Source organism: Heterocephalus glaber, unplaced genomic scaffold (genome assembly GCF_053883595.1).
Source record: "Heterocephalus glaber isolate CG9 unplaced genomic scaffold, H.glaber_assembly_v1.0 deba00001733, whole genome shotgun sequence".
Lineage (NCBI taxonomy): Eukaryota > Metazoa > Chordata > Mammalia > Rodentia > Bathyergidae > Heterocephalus > Heterocephalus glaber.
The window spans coordinates 4357738-4375621 of NW_028258444.1; the positions used below are offsets into that span (position 1 = coordinate 4357738).

The 17884-nt window shown below is 42.9% G+C and overlaps 1 protein-coding gene across 3 annotated transcripts in view; it reads right to left on the reverse strand.

Annotated features, from left to right (window-relative positions):
* Sinhcaf (SIN3-HDAC complex associated factor) overlaps nucleotides 1–8739 on the reverse strand; it is a 30720-nt gene extending 21981 nt beyond the window's left edge. Inside the window, exon 1 of one of the 3 annotated variants that reach the window (XM_004855050.4) lies at nucleotides 8550–8739. The gene's annotated coding sequence lies outside the window, so the exon portion shown is untranslated. Of the gene's footprint in view, nucleotides 1–7288; nucleotides 7621–8549 lie in introns of those variants that run through there. The other 2 variants (XM_087200263.1, XM_004855051.4) reach the window with 2 other exon arrangements.
* Nucleotides 8740–17884: the final 9145 nt, after the last annotated feature.

Here is a 17884-nt window from a genome sequence, read left to right on the forward strand (position 1 = left end):
TTTTATGTAACAAGCAAATTTAATAATAGGGTATAACCTCACACAGTATGTTTAAAAATTGAGACCTTAAATATGCAAACTTTTATTTTTATTTTATTTATTTATTTATCGGGGGGAGTACCAAGGATCAAACTCAGGACCTTGTGCTTGCAAGGCAGGCGGCATCCGCAGTGCCACTGAGCTAAATAACCAGCCCTCAAACTTTTATTTTTAAATTTATTTTTGGTGGTACTGGGGATCAGACACTAGGACATTCTACAACTGACCTACATCCCCAGTCCTTTTTACTTATCTTTCATTTAAAAAAATTTTTTCCCTGGTACTTGGGACTGAACTCAGGACCTTGCACTTGACAGGCAGGCGTGGTGCAACTGAGCTAAACTCCAAACCATATTTATCTTTTATTTTGAGACAGAGTCTCACTAAATTGCCCAGGCAGGACTCAAACTTGCAATTCTTATGCCTTAAAAGTGTCCCAAGTACTGGGATTACAAGTGTGCACCACTGTGCCTGACTTACAAACTTTTAAAACTTACATGATTGACTGATTGATTTTGGGGTGGTACTGGGGATTGAATCCAGGGCCTCAAACTTGCTAGGCAAGTGGGCTACATTGCTACCACTGGGCTACATTGCTGGCCCTAAAAAAATTAAATATTGGCTGCCTCCAAGGAGTGCAAGCATGAAGGAAGCTTACTTTCACTTTACTCTCTTCTATACAGCTTTTTCTAAATACAGGAGCATCATTCTCTAATAACCATAGTTATCGCACACCTTCACCTAAACTGTAAGGGAAATCTGAAAAGGCCCAGCAGAGCTTAAATAAGCTTCCTCAAAGATCTACAGACAGAGATAAACAGTAGAAAATACACCACCCCCGACAGCCTACAGAACACACTGGTAAAATCAGCACAGAGAACAGAACAGGAAGGAAACAGCAAGGAAAAGACAAGATTTGCAAAATGGGAAGTAAGCAGCAATGAACAAAAGACTGCACCAAAGCCAATCCTGAGTTGAAGGAGGTACTTCTGAGCTGAACTTTAAATGACGGGATGATGGGAAAAGAAGAGAAATAAACATAAGGACTTGTGATTACATGCTGTGGGGATCCTCGAGGTGCAGTGATTGCTAAGGCTACTATTTTAGCCAATCGAATGCTGTCTTCAATCACCTTGTTAAATACAGGATCCAGTAAACGCTGACAACGTAACTGGAGCAACACTCTTCACAAAGGGTCAAGGAAACCAAGTGTTTTTTTAAGCTATGGAGTAACAAAACATTTCCTCTCACCTGCTTCTAGAGACCAGCCATATCCCAACACTAGCAGTTCTGAATTTATTTAATCACTTTTAAGGGACAAACTTAAATTCACTTGGAAGAACTGAGAAAGGGATGGTGGACCTCATTTGTTTACCAACAGTTCCTCCAAATATGCACCCCATCTCTGAGAGATTCAATGGAAAAACATTAATAACTGTAACTGTCTAGAATCTACACTTGGCAGAGATGCCAAAACTCATCCTATAGGAAAGAGGCTCAAGCTCATAAGCCTTCAGCTAACGTAGTAAAATCACAAATCCAACTTTCTATGAGCTTTCATGATATTAAAAAATATTAGGTGTCTGCCCATTTGGGCAGTGAACAAAGCCCCCAAAAACTAGGTATCCCAATTCTACACCAAGTGATTCCTGTGAATAAGAAAAAAGGTTAAGTGGATGCACATTGAGGCGATACTCTTAAGTGAAATAAATAGGACACACATGTATAAATACCGAATAGTTTCTCTGGTGTGAGAAACTCAAAGTGTAAATAAAGACTAAATGTATAATAGGTAATGTGAAATAGGAAGAAAAGGGGCAAAGGGGAAGGAAGTGGGAGGGCTAGGGGAAAGGATAGCAGGGAATGGGATTAATATGAGAAAATGGAAAAATAGGAACAAAATCTTTGTAAATAGGGAGGGGACTGGAGGGGTTGAAGGGAGGGCTGGGCAAGGGTGAAAAATAAGAACCAAGAGAGACTATGTAAAGGTGCAAATTTCCAATGATGAATGTCATTATATTGTATACCTAAAATGTACCATTGATTAGAATGAATAATCGATAATGCAAAATAGGAAGAAAAGGTTCAAAGGGGTAGGGGTAGTGGGAGGGGCAGGGGAAAGGAAAGAAGGGAAAGGAAAAATGATGAGAAATGGAAAAAATGGAAATAAAGTCTTTGTAAACAGGGAAGGGTGGAGGGGTTGAAGGGAGGGCTAGGAATGGGGAAAAAATAAGAACCAAGATGCATCATGTAAAGGTACAAGTTCCTAATGAGAAATGTAATTGTGTTGTATACCTAAAATGTACCAATAAAGGAATTTTAAAAATAAATAAATTTAAAAAAAAAAAGAAAAGAAAAAAGGCTGGAGAGTCTGAGTTTAAGAGCTGATTATCAGTTACAGAACATAACTGTCATGATTGGTGAAAAGGTACTAAGAGTCAACTCAGTGTCTATTTCTGCTTCTGTCTTTACAAATAGGAAGGAACTTCTAATTTTATTTGCCTCTGTAGAGAATCTTAGGGTGAAATCTCACTTCTACTTTCCAAAGATGCTGTGAAGCAAGTGTATGAAGATATCACTGTGTACTTGGGGGGAGGGGGGATGAATATATCAGACTAGCATATTACATAAAAGTAAACTCCCATCTCCCCAAGATATATCCAGGGTTTCCCCATTTTTGGAGGTTTTCTTCTAACCCCAGGCTTACAGGTCAACAAACAGCCTGAATTCTCAGGGAAATTTTTACAGTCATAAAGCAGGCCCATACTCCTTTCTGTGAAACACTTCCATTTTCAAGCTTAGCAAAATTGGGATAAATTGCAATTCTTTTGAATAAAAGCACCAACACAAGGACTGGCACATGGTAAACATTCAGCTCAGTCCTTTCTAGGCCCAGGTCTGTCCCTTCTTTTTTCTCGTCTCATATTTCAGGAGTCATTTTGCTTTCTGTTCTGTGGAAGTCCACTCTAAATAAGTGACTAACAACCTTACTGTTAATTTCCCAGTGTTCATATCCTGGTCCATCCTCTTCCTTTCACTGTAGAGATCAATGTAGCCAACTGCCCATCATCAATACATTCTAATTTTTAAATTCCCTAAAGGATTCAAATAATTTCCCCCCTAAAGGTTCTTCCTGTTTGCCTATCTTGACTGCCACCCAGTCATACCCACACACAGATATGGAGGTCAGCTGGTCTCTTCTTCACCCTCTCCATGGCTCCCCACCTCCTTTCCTATCTGGTCCTTGGAGATTCAGCTTCTTTCTTCCCTTCTCTGGTTCTTGCTCCTTCCTTCCCCACTGACTGACTGACCCTCATCTTGATGTCTGATCTACTGTCAGGACTGCATAACAGATTTTTCTTAGCATCCCTCAAATAGATGGTTATCTTCCTAAAGCTCAAATATTAGTATCAGCCCCCTCCAGAGGGTTTCCTGATACATCAAAATTTCCTGATTTTTAGAGGCTTTTTCCTAAGCCCAAGCCTACAGGACAAGGAACAGCCTGAATTCTCAGAAATTTCAGTCATGAACCACCCCCATATCCTGGTTTCAGAATAGTATCTAATCTCCTTGGCAAGGAGGATCCAGTCTTGACTACTAGGTGCTCCCAATTTGGAATTCTGATATTCTAGGAGTACCAAACCAACTTCAGTATCTAGCCATAATTCAGGCTGCTACTTCTGTCTGAGATGGTTTCCTCTATTCTCTAAACCTGAGAAATTCTTTTAAGAATTAAGTCTTAGCTGAGCCTGGTGTTACATGCCTGTAATACTAGCACTCTGTGAGGCTGAAGCAAATCAAAAGCCCAGCCTAAATGATTTAGTGAGATCTTGTCTCAAAATAAAAAATAAAAAGGGCTCCCACCCTTTAAAAGGACTCAATGAGAAGGCCCTGCGTTTGATCCCCAGGACTACTTTTAAAAAAAGGATTAAGCCTTCTGTTTCCATACCTTTCTACACTTATCAAGAAAGACTCCTCTGCTTAATAGTAAAGTCGCAGGGCAGGGAAGTCTTATATTACAACCAAGTGTATGTGAAATTCACTAACTACCCAAAGTTGTGGGAGAGCCAAGAGGAATCTAAATGGCAGAGTGAGAAATGGTGACAATAAAGATGAGAATACAAAATTAATGTTTGGAAATGAGTTATTCTTCCTTAAAATTTATTCTATACACTTCTGTAAAAAAAAAAAGGTTTAAAGATTTCCAGGAAATTAATGAATTACTAAAAAGAGGATTAATGATGAACAATCTTCTTGACAACTGGTAGAAAAAAATATTTCACACATAATTCAAGCCAAGACTGTGGGGAAAATAGGAGACTGTTTATGGGAAGAAATGAGTCTCAAAAAGTAATGCTACTGGGCCAGGAATCAGTGGCACCACACCTGCCTCTCAAGCTCAAGGTCCTGAGTTAGATCCCCGGTAACAACAACAACAAAAAAAGTAATGCTACAAATCACCACACACTAACATTAACCAAATTACAGTGACATTTACACCAAATCAAACTTCTTAATTGATTTTTTTTTTTCTTTTTGGTACTGGGGATCGAACTCGGGTCCTCCTTGCACTTGTGAAAATCAAACTTCTTGTAACAGTTGGAAACAACTAAATACAAAACTAGATTTTAGCTCAGATGCAACTTCGGTGCTTTACTATGTAATAGCAAATATACCTGTGACCTTAGTGTTCCTGATGCAAAAAGTAAACCTACTTACCTGAAAAACAAGCTCCTTCCTTTTAGACTAGATTTCTAGATTACCTGCATAATTAGTTGCAGACAGAATTAAAAGAGAAACTGAAGAAACAAAAGACAACAAAATAGTTTCAACTAGAATCCCCACAGAACCAAAACTAAGTGTAAGAAACACAAGCACTTCTGTGGACAAGAGGAACCAGGAAGAACGTGACATTTTCTAGGACCTCGCTGTAATTTCTGATGTAAAATGGTTGAATCAGAATTGGAAAGGCGACCAGGAGTTGGGGGCAGTACATTCCCAGAACCGGTTTCTGAAGGTGGGGGATGGGGTTGCTCGCTCACTTTTTCCATTCAACATTTACAGAATGTTTGTCTGGACAAGGTAAGTGACCCAGGGCTTAGTTTTTATCCTTGGTAAAATGTCTACTTCCCAATATTATGAGGACAAGAGCAGCCAGTATTTAAGCACATCTCTTGCTTATTTACAACCTATATGATAGATATCGTCATATGATAGGTGAGAAAACTGGACCACAAAACTATTTGTGACCACAGCTTTGAAACCTAGTCCTGCTTAATCCCAGAAACTTCTGAACTAATTTAGTACACTTCATCAAATGTGTTCCTTTTCTTCTCATTTATAGTCCTATGGTCTCTTAAATTAAACAAAAATGACATATTTCCAAATCAATCTACTATGGGCCTGGCATGGTCAATTAATTTGTCCTCATAACAGCTTTATGAAGTTAGTTTTGGTTTGAAATAAACTTAATCTTTCCCCAGTGAAAAACTTGTTTCACATGAAAAATCATTCTCAAAGTGTTTTGCTGACATAAATATCCCCCAGGTGTCAAGTTTTCTCAAGACCTGACCACTACTCTGGAGGGGAAAAAAACTGACCATCTAGGTTTCAGATATATAGAGATAAAAATATGAAATGGCAGCCTTGCAGCCTGCTGAACACCAAGGTTCTAGAATATGCTACCTCTTGAAATATTCATCTTCCCACAAGAGAAATAACAAAGAGAAGGCAGTGGAGACTGCATGTGTCTTTCCCATTCTAACTCACTCACTTTGATAAACCACATCTCTATTGTACAAATCTGAACACTAAAACAAAACTACTGGGCCCTAGCGGTACATGCCTTAGGCCTAGGTTCAATTCCCAGCACACGGTGGTGGTGGGGATTAAGTTATATATGTGGCATTTGAAATTTCCCAGAATACTGAAATTCTACCGGTAAACTAGGAAAAACAAATCAAAGAATCTGGTGACTTTGCTGAACACCTCATACGCCTTTAAGTACATGATCTAGAGAAATACCAGCCCAAAGGGAACCAAAAGTTATACGCATGGTTTTCATTTCCTTGTCATGTTCTATTCATTTCAGAAATGCACTACACTGGTTAGCTCTCCGTGCTTGTAATCTGGTCAATTAAAACATAGGAGGAATGTGTTTACTTAATAACAAAAGGAAAATCATTCACTTTGTATAGATTTTCTGGTGTGTGTAGGCAGAGGATCTAAGGATAGTATTTTCCAGTCATGACCCTTTCCAGATTCTAACCCTTAAATTGATTCAAATACAAGGATCAGGAAAGAAGCAACAGATACAGTGCTGCTATCTCGGGATGTCTAGACTACAGGCAAACCCCAAATACCAAGGAAGCATCCAAGTGTCAAAGCAGCATAATTTCTGAGCTATGCCTGGGGCCACATGCAAAAAAAAAAATCTAGCCTGAAAAGAAAATCTAGGAGGGGAAACTACAAGGTCAACCCCAGTTCACAGGAACCGGGGGAAGCTAGGAGGGCTAGGTGGCCATTTACCAGTGTCATCTTCCTGAGCAGCTTCCTCTCGGCCCTTGCAGTACCTCAGAAAAGCACAGCTCCCGAAATGCTCGCAGGCCAAGGTCATCCGGAGATAACCTTCAAAGTCCTGAATGCCTTTAGGCCAAAGAGACTCCCCCTCCCCAAAAATCACCCTGTAAATACCTTAAATGCCATCGGGCTTTTCTCTGGAACTCTACCAGAAACAAGCTTCCCTACTTTGAACTAAACCTGTTCTGTTTTGCAAGATAAATTCACGGGCTCTTCAGCTTTAACAAAGTCCAGTTGAAAAAAGCAGGTGCTTTCAGTGCACTTTTTAATGACAAGGTCAAATTCACTTTAATTTATTAAAACAAAAAAGAGGAAAAGTTGTCTTAACCTTCCTGAAGGACTGCTTGGGTAAAACTGTGACAGGGTCCCTGGTCTGGCTAAACAGTAATTTCTCATTTTCGGACTGTAAGCAATCATGGAGGATTACTAGCAGGAAATAACAAAGAAACGGGTCAGTGTTGCCAGAACAGACAACACCATCGAACCACCCCAAGAGATCAGGCCCCCACCCCAACCAACCTGTCCTTCCCAGCTCCCCTCCCATGCATAAACACACAAAGGCCCGCGGCGCGCCCTCCGCCCAGGCTTCCCTTCCCCGGCGAGCACCACCGGGACCCCGAAACTTCCCCGGGGTGGTTTTCTGGGGGTCGTCAGCTTGGGTGCCCCGGACCTTCGAGCCGCAACTCGACGAAGAAGGGGCTCGCCGGTTTCCCCCGAAGCAGCTCAACTCCTCCCAGACTCTGGACCCTCGGGCGAAGCAGTCCGCACGACGGGTCAGCTGGGCCTCGCGCGGGCTGCTGGCCGGTACCGGCCGGGCGAGGGTGACGGTAGCCCTCACCTGCGCGGACCCGACCGCCCGCCCGCAGGCCGCGCCTCCCGCACGCCGCGCGCCGGGGCTTGTTCCTCTCATGGCTTCGCCCTGACGTAATTCAAACATGGCAACAGTTCACTTCAAAGCCGGTCCGCGGACCTCCCATGCTCGGCCCGGGCGCGGGGCGGGCGGCTGCGCTCGCTCTCGGGGCCCCGGCCGGGATGGGAGCCCCAGGGCCGCGCCCGAGCGGGGAGCCCGGCGCCCCGCATCAACCGGCACCCGCGCCCGCCGCGCCGCCAAAGTTTCCCCGCGCGGCCCGGGGGACAAAGCCGCGCCCGGCGGCCGCCCAACTCAGCGGCGGCCCCACGGCGCGCGGCCTTTGTCTCCCGCTGGCTCTCGGGGCGCGGCCCTGCCCCGCCGACCGCCAGCCCGGCAAAGTTTGGCGGCGCCCGGAGCGGCGACTCGGGCTGCGCTCTCAGGACTGGCGGCGCCATCACGCGGGCACATTGTCCCAGGCTGGACCTCGCGCCGAGACGCGCCCTCGCGGGGTCGCCAGCGGCACGTGCTCCGTCCCGCCGAGCCCTGAGCGGCGCCGCGAGTGGGTGGCCCAGCCGCCGCCGCGCCCACACCTGCGCCACAGGTGAGCGGCCGCCCGCCGCCGCGCGTGGCGCTCTTTGTCGCCGCGTCCCGAGTTGGGCAACAACGCCCCGCCGCGTGCGCCGCGCCGCCCGGAGGCCGCGGGCCCTCACGCCGCCGCCGCCGCCGGGCGACAACTTAGTTCTCGGCGACCGCGCTCATTGTCCCCGGCCCTCACGTGAGGCCGGCCGCCCCCGCTCCGCACGCGGTCCTGCAGCCCCAGCGCGCCCGCGCTCGGCCTCCCACCCAGGGCGCGCCTCAACGAGGAAAGTCCTCAGCGCGGCCCCCGGCCGGCCTCAGGTGCGGGGGAGCAAGGGGATCGTGCACACAAAAGGGCCGGGCGGGCCGGGGCAGCGCTCCGCCGATGCCGCCGCGAGACAAAACTTCCTGTGTGTGCGCGCGTGAGAACGGGCGGCGGCGAGGGAACAGCCCGCAGTCCGAGCCCGGGGACACTTCTGCACCCAGCCCCGCCTCAGCCACTCACCTTCCCAAAGCGGCCGACCCACGCGCAACAACGTTCCCGAGGTGCGGCGTGCACGCCGGGCCAGCCCCCTCCGAGCTCCGCTCCGCCTCAACCGCCGCGTCCGAAAAGATTGTCTCCTGCAGTTCTACAGTTGCCACGGCCGGCCGCGAAGGTGTAGATTCCGCTTTCCCTCTGCGCACGCGCGGCTCTCGGACCGAAATTCTCTTGAATCGAGCTCATTTGCATACGGGCGCGCGCGCGTCGCGGGCGGGGTGGGGCGGGGAGAGGGCCGGGCGGCCGCGCGCGCTCCCGAGGCCTCTATTGTCCTTTTAAGGGGAGAAGCTCCGCGGCGCGGGAAACGCGGCGGCCGAGGAGCGGGGCGCGGGGCGGGGACTACCTACTACGGCGACGTCACATAAACAAACTCCTCTCGGCGGCGGCGGGGGCGCGCGGCGCGAGGCGGGCACCTGCCTACGTTCCGGCTCGGTCACCGAGTGCTCGGGACTGCTGTAGTGTGGAGCAGGCCCTCACACCTGACGGGAAAGCCGGCCCTGGGCGCCCAGCCTGGCTCTGCGCGGTCCTGTGCGCCCTGAATTCCGTCTGCAGAGGGCTTTAACTTTTAAAGCGCCTGTCGGCCGCGTGGTTCCGTTCAGCACAGGTCCCGGAGCCGCGTGGCCCCGTCCCGCCCCGGCGCGTGGCGCTGGCCGTGGGGACCGAGCCACCGTGGGCCCGGGACGGGAAGCAGGAGTGAGCTCGGGGTCGGGAACTCCGCCAGGGAGAGGGTGTGAGGATCTGACCAGCTGAACGGTCTGGTCACGGAGGAAAAGAAACGGAAACGGCTCTCCTCGGGTGGAGAGTGGAAAAGGCGGGGAGCGAGGCTCGCAACGCTTTTCCCGCAGACACCGCCACGCCGAGGTGGCGACCCCGGGTTCCGGGGTAGTGGGGGGGACCGAAGAAGGATGATTTTCTCAGGAGCTTGATAGTGGTCCCAAGCTCAGAAGTGTGCACGTCAACCGTAAAACTTAATCGTGTGCTGACAAGTTTCACGGCTTTCGCTCTCCGTGCTTGTTCCAGAGCGCGCGCCTCGAGCCCGTCCACCCCGACGCTAGAACGGTCCGCGAGGACTACACCTGGCACCACAAAACGAGGGTCCCTGGGAGCAGGGGTGTTACCTGACTCGTGTTGATGCTCCAGACACTGGATTCTGAATAATTGCTTATAAAACAATAAATCAATGGACATTTTCAATTTTAGTATAGGTTTGTCTCAGGTTAAAATACATTTACTCTTTTTGCTTGACCTAAAGTGAGTTTGGAGGTTATAGTGACCTCCTTGATGGGTAGCATGCCATCCTGTCCTTGGGGTAGTAAAAATAAACGAGCTGAGTGTGGTGGCACACACCTGTCATCCCAGCACTCTCGGCGGCTGAGGCAGGGGAATCCCAAACTGGGAGACCAGCCAGGGCAATGTAGCAACCTCGTGAGACCCCGACTCAAAATTGAAAGGGAGGTGTACTGGAGAAATTGCTCAATGCAAAGACCTTGGTTTCAATCATCAGTAACATAAAAAAATAGATTTAATAACTTTCTGGGCTTCCAAGAGTGTTAAACTGGGCCGTAAGCATAAATTTCTACATTGTTCACTTTAAAGAGCATTTTAAAAGTTGTTTGGGATTGTCTCAAATACTTAGTTTATGACCAATCCTCTAAAAATAATTTCAAATTATCCCTATGAAAATTGCACAGCATAATAATATTCTTAAATGTTAATTATGGCTTTAAGGAGATATATCAATATATAAAGTAGAAAAACGAGCTTGAATGTCTTTTATATTAAGGTAAAAATATATATTGTAGAGCTGGGGATATAGCTCTGCGTAGAGTGCTTGCTTGCCTAGCTTGAGAAAGGCTCTCCATTTACTCCCCCCGGCCACACACACACACACACACACACACACACAGGATGCAACTGTAACGCAAACTATTACACACACACACACACACACACACGAGATGAAACTAACAGACGATTAAGGAAATACTGTTCAGATAAAACCTGGGAGCTCCAGAGTTCCTGAATTAATATAAAGCATTTCTTCGCTGTCAAAGTGGAAGTCAAGAAGCAGCCTGGATAATTTTTGTAGGAAGGCTAGCAACAAAATCCTTAAAGAGAAATTTGGATTCCTTAGAGTCTTTTTTTTTTTTTTTTTTAACAACCACCTGCTATTTTTGAACCACCAGGTGCATTCCAAAGGTTCTTTGTTCATTTCCTTGCTTGAACATGTTGTTATGGCTGGCCCTACCCAAAGCCAATAGCTCATTTATGGACTACTTTAAAATTCTACCGCCTAAACAGCCCAAGTGAATTTTTTATTATATTAAAAAAAATTTAAAAGGTAATTTATAATAAGTTTGGATTATAGAAGATTGAATTATGGTAAGGAAGTATCTGAGTATTTTTAGTGACTATAGTGTTACATTGAGCTGATGAGTTCTAAGAAAATGTTGAATAGAAACTACAGTTAAAACTAGCCATGTTAACTCTGGTTAAGCCAACGACTTTGATTGTGATGTATTGTCCTGCTGCGGAATTACTCTTAGTGCTTGAACATTCACAGTCCTTTAGCAAACACTGAATCATCTTAAACCTGTGCTACCGTACGTAGTGAAATCATCTGAGAACTAGAGGGCTCAAGCTGCCTTAACTCTTCTAATTCGTTTCTGTATAATTCTATTTTATTTACTACTTTTCCCCTGTAGAATGCATTGCTTTTTTAGAGATTTAATTTTTGTCATTAACTTTATGATGTATGGCAGTATTCTTGTAATGGAGGATAGGTTACATATAAAGGATTGAAAAAGATCATTCTTGCTTGGCAATGAAGGATATCAGCAAATTTAATAGTATTTGCAATGACAATTCAAACAAGTGATTATGGTTTTAAATGAAGGCTGGTAGCCTCCTCAGAAGCAGGGACCACATTACAACTTTTGTGGTTAAGCCCAAGAAAGAGCTGCTTATTATTACTAAATGTTGAGTTTGAATATTATTAAACTCTGGCTTGAATGTGTCTCAGAAAGTTCATGTTTTGGAAATTTAGTCTTCAGGGCAACAGTGCTGAGGGGTGGAGCTGTAAGAGGTAGTAATGCTGTTCTGGAGGGAGGTTGTTATCCTGGGAGCAGGACCCTGATAAAGGTTGAGTTTATCACCTTTCCCCTCTCTCTCCACACTGGACTTTCTTGCCCCCAGAAGTGTAAGCCAAACACATCTCTGTTCATTACCCAGTCTCAAGTACCCTGTCATGGCAGCACAAAATGGACTAATTGTATTCCATAATAAGTAATACTTATGAGACTAAACCAAAAGTAAAAGAATAAAATAAAAAAAGAGATGGTATGAAACAAAAAAGCAGACTTGTTGGAGATGAAGAAGGAAATCAGGGGGCCAGGGATTTAGCTCAGTGGTTTCGCTGCCTGCTGCGCAAGTGCAAGGACCTGAGTTTGATCCCTGGTACCAAAAAAAAAAAAAGAAGGAAATCAGGGAGAGGGAGACAGGGTAGGGAGTGGGAGAAAGGGGTTGAAAATAATTGAGATATGTCACATTCATGTACCCGTGCCTCTAATGAATGTAACTGTTACAAATTGCAAATACATTAATAAACAAAAAGGACTAAACCAAGAGCTTTTTTCCTTACACCAGAACAAGTACATACAGTATTTTGTTACTTGTTTAATTCCCTTTGAAGTTCAAATAGCAAGTGTTCAGAGCAAGTCAGATGGTTTTATACTGGAAGGTACAGAGCTGATTGTGCTGGCAGTGATGGCCCAGTCCTCCAGCAACTGTTGACACCTGCCAGTATTTGTTACTTAGTACAAATTACCCTTTCAAATTTCCTAACTTAAAAGATTGTTACAAACATTCTTAGAGTATTCTCTGAATTTATAGAGGTTTTAACTTAGGATAGGAATGAAGCTCAGTGGTAGAACTCTTTTTTTTTTTTTTTTGGTACTGGGGATCGAACTCGGGTCCTTGCGCTTGTGCAGCAGGCGTCGAAACCACTGAGCTAAATCCCCGGCCCAGTGGTAGAACTCTTAACCTGGCATGCATGAGACCCTGAGCTCAGGGGCCAGGGATTTAGCTCAGTGGTGCCACACTCCTGGTACAAAAACAAACAAACAAAAGACCCTGAGCTCAAACCCTGCTGCATAACAGAGAAAGAGAGGTATGAAGAGATTTAAAGTTTTATACTACTGTCATACCATTTTAATAAATACTTTTAAAAATAAAATTATCAGTAACAAAAATAGTTTTATTTTAAGAACATCAGGAAACTAGAATGAGTCCCCTGAAGAGTAATGAAGTCACATAAACCAAACCCTAAAAGCAGTAATAGAAGAAGGGGTTGTGTTTTGGTTAAGCAAGAGATGGAGCTCCCAGGTAGAGCCTTTGTCTAGCATACAACCACCGCTGGGTTCAGTCCTCAGTACCAAATGAAGCAAACCAAAGAAAACCACTTTGACTTGACTTGTGAAGGACTGTCATTAGAAGAGCAAATGAGCTTTTAAAATATATATTTGAACCAAAAATTGAAAATCACAAAAATATTGCTAAATATGAGAAAAATTTCTAAATATACAAATTTTCTAAGTATGGTTCAAGACGTTCATAAGACAGCACCCCACCACTAATGATAAATACTAGCCAAACAAACCCGAGATCTTCCCATAAGTGTTGCATTCAGTGAACCAAATTATTTACAGTGTAGAGCTAGCTACCCTTTAAACTCATGTTGTTTTATCAATTTGTAATTGCATGGGGTACATGAGTGGTGCCAATAAGTGCCTAGCTGGAGAGGTTAGGAATGTCTTTTTGAAGAGGATGGGATTTGAGTCTGGATATGAATTCATTCATTCATTCATTCAACAAATATTGAGTATAAGCTACATTCCAGGTTCTAATGAGCAATATAAATACAATCATGTGGGGCCGGGGATTTAGCTCAATGGTTCCACCATCTGCCTCGAAAGCAGAAGGACCAGAGTTCGATTCCCGGTACCGGGAAAACAAACAAACAAAAATCATGCAATGAGGAAGGCAAGCATTCCAAATATCAAATAGTGGAAAATAAAAGAAAAAAATAAAAAGAAAAGTTCTAGGAATCTAACCAGGGGAACGGGGGCAGGTCTAACGTGGAGGTGAGAGAGGCTTCTAGAAGGAAGTGAAGTGATTAGAAGCAGAGAATTGAGAGAGGAGAGTGTTGAACCAGTGGCAAGTCTAGAAGCAAAGCAAGCCTAGAAGCAAAGCAAGCCTAGAAGCAAAGCAAGCCTAGAACTTGGGGTTGTAGGGAAAGACGTGACTAGGGAAAAAACCATGCCTTTGAGGGAGCAACATTGTGTGTAAATCACATTGGAGGGGCAGGATGATGTCTGTGTCAGAGACTGAAAAAAATCAAGAGTGAAGCCTTGTGTTTTTGGAAGTTATATACCCCAACACAAACCTCTATGATTAGGTTGCCACTGGCTTAATCAAAATGTCTCTCCTACAAAAATGACAATTTCTAAATGTCCATGTGAAATTGATCTTCCAGCCATAGAGCTCCTGTCCTAGTTACCAGGCCATTTCAAAAGGCAAGTATGTCACACTAGGCAAGCAAGTGTGAGCAGACAGAATAAATAAAGTCAAACGTGCTGCTAAGAGCGTTGGGAATAAAATGCCCAAGACTGGAGAGGTGTTTAATATTTTGCCGGCCTTTAATTTTTAAAATATATATATATATATTTTTGGTACCAGGACTCAAATTCAGGTCCTTGTGCTTGCGCAGCAGGCGACAAAACCACTGAGCTAAATCCCTGGCCCTTAAAATATATTTTTATTTTGAATTAATGTACATTCATTTTTAGAAATAGAATGCAATCTTAGAAATCAGCAAGTAAAAGTTATACATTTACAGGATTCTAGCTATATTGTCAAATATATACATATGTAGATATACATGTATATCTACATATACTGGTATATGAATTAATGTTGTCAATTTAGTAATGCTTTAGTGTTCCAACAGAGGTAACTGGTGACCACAGTGCATTTCTAGCAATGGTTGGAAAAGATGTTATCATCAAAAAGTAAACATGTTGCATACTGACTTCCTAGCCGGCAAAGTTCAATATTTGAACATATTTTAAATTTTTCTTACAGAAATAGAATTAGGAAACATTTCTTAGGTTGTGCTGAAAATAGGGAGTGTGTGACTACTCAAATAACTTGTGAGAACTAAAACTACTGTAATGTGTGTAATATAACTATAACCCATATTTAATATATAATAATATTATATAATATACAAGATTTTTATGGAAAATGATCAAGAACTCCAAGATCTTTAAAACTATTTCTGAGCCAGGCATGGTGGCACACACTTGTAATCCCAGTACTATGGAAGGCCAAGGCTGGACATTCACAAATTTAAGCCCAGCCTAAGAAATTTAGCAATTTAGCAACTCTATTTCAAAGTAAAAACTTAAAAATGGGCTGAGGGGCTGGGGATTTAGCCCAGTGGTGCTGTGCCTGTGCCGCAAGTGCAAGGTCCTGAGTTTGATCCCCGGTACCAAAAAAAGGGGGGGGAGCTGGGGATGTACCTCAATGCAGAGGTCCTAGGTTCAATTCCCAGTACTATCCAAAAAAAAAAAAAAAAAATCGTTGGGCCAGGGATTTAGCTCAGTGGTTTTGCCGCCTCCTACGCAAGCACAAGGACCCGAGTTCAATCCCTGGTACCCCATCCCCAAAAAATCGCTCTTTAAAAATTTACATTCTATAATTTCTTTCTTTCTTTCTTAGCTTTTGATACAAGATCTCCCTATGTAGTTAGTACAGGGTGGTCTCAAACTCCTGATCCTCCTGCCTCAGCCTCCTGCGTACTGGGATTACAAGAGTGTGCCACCACATCCAACTAACAAAATTTCTTCAAATTTAGAACTATTGCCAATCTTGCTAGAATGATTTTCAGATATTAAATAATTAAGTATTTTTCCCTAAATTCCTGATATGGAAAACTAAATATAAACAAAATATATTTCTGGTAACTTTTATTATAATTGATGTAATAAAAGAGAAAATTTTTCTATTTTTGATGCACTTAAAAGATAAAATGCAAAAGTTATATTGATCAAGAGGCTAAGGCAGGAAAATCCACTGAGTTTAGGAGTTTGAGACCAACCTAAGAAACATAGCAAGAACCCATCTCAAAAAATAAAATTTAGGGGCCAGGGATTTAGCTCAGTGGTTCTGTCTCCTGCCTCGGAAGCGCAAGGACTGGAATTCAATCTCCGGTACCAAAAAAAATAAAAAATTAAAAAATTAAAAAATTAAAATTAAAATAAAAAAAAAACTTACATGGCATAAAATATTTACCTGTTGTGTGTGTGTAAGAGTCCCAATGCCTCACACGTGCTAGCATGTGTTCTGCCCCGGAGCTACACCTCCAGATCTCAAATAAAAACATTTTTCCCAGCATTGGGGATTAAAAAATTTGGAGTGAGAAAATTTAAAATACTTAAAAGATTAATAAAATTAATTACACAGAACTTAAAGTTTGTACATTGGAGAAAATACCATGTAGTCAAAGACCAAAAAAATCAAACGTAAAAAGTTTTGCAAGTTAAAGGGATAATTTCTTAATAAAATATAAGAAAATTACATTTAGATTGAATGTAACTTGGTGGTAGACCTCTTACCCACCATGTTAAGGCCCTGGAAAAAGAAAAGTTAGTTATCACAAAAAATAGAAATGAAAAGAAGCATGTAGAAAACTGAATTTTCTGCATAATAATTTTATAATAATAAGATTGTTTATAAACTTTATAATAACTTCATAATTTTAAAATGTTAATGGAATTAACTACTTTTATCTAGATTTATAAATATCCAGGATTGACAACCACATAGAAAAAGAGAAATGTTCAGACTTTCTTATTCTAAATATGAATTATTTGTTGCTTTAAAACAGCAATTTAAGGGCTGGAGATTTAGGTCAGTGGCACTGTGCCTGTCTTGCAAGCACAAGGTCCTGAATTCAATCCCTGGTACCAAAAAAAAAAAAAAAATCAAAAGCAACCGCCCCCCGCGAAGCAATTTAATACTATCTAAAAAAATTTAAAACTGTTTGGTTCCACTTCTGGGAATTTCCCTTAAAAAGTACTTACACAAGGCACTGAAGTATATGTATGAAAATATTCATTGCAGCATAATTTATAATATAAGTCAAAAACAGAAAAAATTCAAACGTCCATTATGGAACTGGTTAAATAAATAATGGAACATCCATAACATGGAATTGTATGTTGTTGCTACAAAGAATGGATGTATTTCTTTTTATAAATTTTTATTTTATTTTATTTGTTTGTTTGTTTATTTTTGGCAGTACTGGGATTGAACTCACGGCCTTTGTATTAAGCTATATCCCCAGACCTTTTAAAATCCCCTTTTATATCGGCATATAGCACTTAGGTTGCTATATTGCCCAGATTGGGCTCAAATTTGTGGTCCTCTTGCCTCAGCCCCCTAGAGTGCTGGGACTATAGGTGTGTGCCACCACACCTTATGAGTGTGCTTTGTACATACTGATATGAAAAGATATCAGCATACATTGAGTGCATGGGAAGCGAGTACATATGTGTACATCTGTACATCCGGTGTTTATACATAGTGATTAAGGAGACACCTCAGAGTTAGTCACAGTTACTTCTAAGGATGGTAGTGAGAACGTAAGTGGGCAGAGTGGCTTTTATTTTTATATAATTTTGCCCTCTTTGAACTTTTATAACATCAATTATTTTTATAGTATAAAATATTTAAAGGTAGAAAAACACCTATTAAAACACACGTAACACATCAGAAATATAAGCACCCTTACATTTAAGAAGTGTCCATATTAGAGTAACAAATGGATTACTGAGGTAACTGTTAGCTTCTTGAAAGCAATATTCACAACTGGTTGGCTTGGAGGCTTCCAAAGTACCATGTGCAGTACCTGCTAAGCTAGACGAGGTGGCACACACCTGTAATCCCAGCACTTGGGAGCCTGAGGCAGGAGGACCAAAGCGAGTTCAAGTCCAGCCTGAATTACACAGCAAAACTTTGTCTCAAAAAACAAAAACAAATAAACAAAAAGAATGAATGAATAGAGTTTGCTTAGATAAAACCAAGGAGCCCATAAAAGCTTTTCCCTTTCCTCTATCCTGAATTCCCTTCCTCCTCTTTTCTGAATACTTAAATCTGACCTATCCTTCACGCTGGACTGAATGCCACTTCAGACCAGACAAAATTATCATGTATTGATTGTGAACTGTGGAGCCAGCATT